Raw genomic sequence first — 2500 nt, forward strand, 5'->3', positions numbered from 1 at the left:
TGTTCTGGGGAGTCTGCCCCAGTCTGTTTTTATCTCCTCATGTCCCAGTGTGTCTGGGCTGATTTACAGCCGTGTCACTCGGCTGTGGTCGGCTGTTCCCACTGTGAGTCAGAGTGTTGGGCCAAGTGGCTTTACCTCCTTCTCTCATCAACTGTCTGGACCCCAGAGATCCCAGGAGCTTACTCAAGCCAGTCTGGAGCAACAGTGTGTGTGTGTGTGTGTGTGTGTGTGTGTGTGTGTGTGTCAGCGACAAAACCCTCCCAGAGACAAAGTGACAGCACTCTGTCTCTCTCTCTCTACTCCAGATCGATAGACTTGATCAGGGACTCTCTCACACTCTCACACACACGCACACACACAGAGGTTGTCTGCCTAGCTACACAGAAAGAAAAGAAAACAATCTCCTAAAGTAGCCTTTCACATGTGTAATCAATGCTTTTCATTATATTCATCAGGTGTGTGTGTGTGTGTGTGTGTGTCCAATCGATGCCCCCCATCCTATTCATTAGGCTCTCAGCATGGCTTTCATTAAGGGGAACATATAGTGCCATTGGGGGTATTAAACTATTAAACCAGCGTGAGTCACGAAAGGAATGGAGAATCACAGCCCACAACAAACCAGGAGAGAGGAGGGTTTCATCAATCACAGCAGACAGTGACTGAAGAACATATGTGTTATGGTATGTATATGGTCCTGAGTGGCAGAGACCTAACTGGACGTAGACCCAGTAAAGAACACCAGCGGTATCCGTGTTCCAGGCCAGGGCTGCGACACGTGGAGTGTTCAGACCTCGCGTCTCATAATAACCCATAAACATAGAATTCATTAAAACCGAGCAGGGCAGAAAAGGCTCTGGGTTCTCCATGTGTAAGTAATGAGAGCAGAGTGTGTGTGTGTGTGTGTGCGTGTGCGTGTGTGAACGCCTGTGTGTGTGTGTGTGTGTGTGCATGTGCGTGTGTGTGTGTGCGTGTCTCATTAACCAGGCATTAGGCTGGCCTTGATACGCAGCAGTTCGCCTCGCTGTAATTGAAACTGATTTTATAATGAACTTCAAGCGTTCACATCGGACCTGCTGTGCCGAGTTACTGAGAAGAACTCCCTTTCCCCCCTTCCTCCCCCTTTTCCTCCCCCCAATGCTCCGCCTCTCGAAAAAGCTGCCTTGGGTAGTGCTGAGAGAGAGGGGACCGGGAGGAGGGAGAGGATAAGGAGAGGAGGAGGAGGGGGGGGGGAGAGTGAGATGAAACATCTAAAGGAGGGGAGGCCAGTGTTTCATCCTGGCCTTGTAAATGATAAATTAGAACATGATACGGTTCATTAGCTGTGCCTGTTCAGTACAAATCTCAAACTTTAGGGCGAAAAAAGTAATGTGAAATCTCTCTGACGTGGAGAGAATCGTGGTCTTTTGTGATCTTTATGGCGATCGTTCACTCGCCTCCGCACTGTCCCGCCGGGGCCGCTGAGCCAAACAGAGATGTAATTGGTGACATAGATCACAGAGAAGCTTCTTAGAGATGCTACAAGGACATTAGGAAACACTACTTTCTCCACAGGACTGGTGGAGGAGCTGTGTGTGTGTGTGTGTGTGTATATATATGTGTATGTGTGTGTGTGTGTGTGTGTGTGTGTGTGTGTGTGTGTGTGTGTGTCTGTGTGTGTGTGTGTGTGTGTGTGCGCGTGTGTGTGTGTGTGTGTGTGTGTATATATATATGTATGTGTGTGTGTGTGTGTGTGTGTGTGTGTGTGTGTGTGTGTGTGGTGTGTCTCTGAGTGTTACAAATCAAGCACTGAGTACATTTTAGCCTTGTGTCCAGCTGTGAATCCTTTCCCCACACTCTCGCACCAAAGCCCTGTAAATGGGTCAGGGTTGTTAAGGAACACCATGCTGGGTGTGTGTGTGTGTGTGTGTGTGTGTGTGTGTGTGTGTGTATGTGTGTGTGTGTGTACACTGACCCATACTGGGTGGTTATTTATAAACAGGCTCTTTCAGAGGGGATGAGACCTAGAAAGGAGTACCTCTCCTCTCCATACCAGGGAGACACACAGAGGGTAACCACTCCCAAAGTTAGGAGAAGTTCTCTCCCTACTTCTCTTCCTCTCTTCCTCTCTCCCTCCTCCCTCTCTCCCTCCTCCACACTCCAAACCCACTCCATTCAATACTTTATCTTAACTTAAAGTCACCTTTTTGGGCTGCATTCAAAGGATTGAAGTATTTGTGTGTTATGTGTATGTGTGTGTGTGTGTGTGTGTGTGTGTACAGTATATCTGCTCATTCTATACACCAGCATTTCAGGAATGTCTAGAGAGATTATCCATGGCCATAAATGGATAATGCAGACGTTGGAGATAAGCAGAGAGAGGGATATACAGTAAGTGTTCACATGTGTTTCGGAGCAACGAGAGAGGATAAGATCTGAATCTGCTCTTACCGTGTGCGTGTGTGTGTGTGTGTGTGTGTGTGTGTGTGTGTGTGTGTGTGCATCTGTCTATGTACTATACATG

General features: G+C 47.9%; 1 protein-coding gene across 1 annotated transcript in view; it reads right to left on the reverse strand.

Annotated features, from left to right (window-relative positions):
• slit1a (slit homolog 1a) overlaps positions 1 to 2500 on the reverse strand; it is a gene marked incomplete at both ends in the record, with an annotated part of 101018 nt that overhangs the window by 28063 nt on the left and 70455 nt on the right. The window lies entirely within an intron of this gene.

The sequence above is a fragment of the Nansenia antarctica genome, assembly GCF_963989245.1.
Source record: "Nansenia antarctica genome assembly, chromosome: 1".
Lineage (NCBI taxonomy): Eukaryota > Metazoa > Chordata > Actinopteri > Argentiniformes > Microstomatidae > Nansenia > Nansenia antarctica.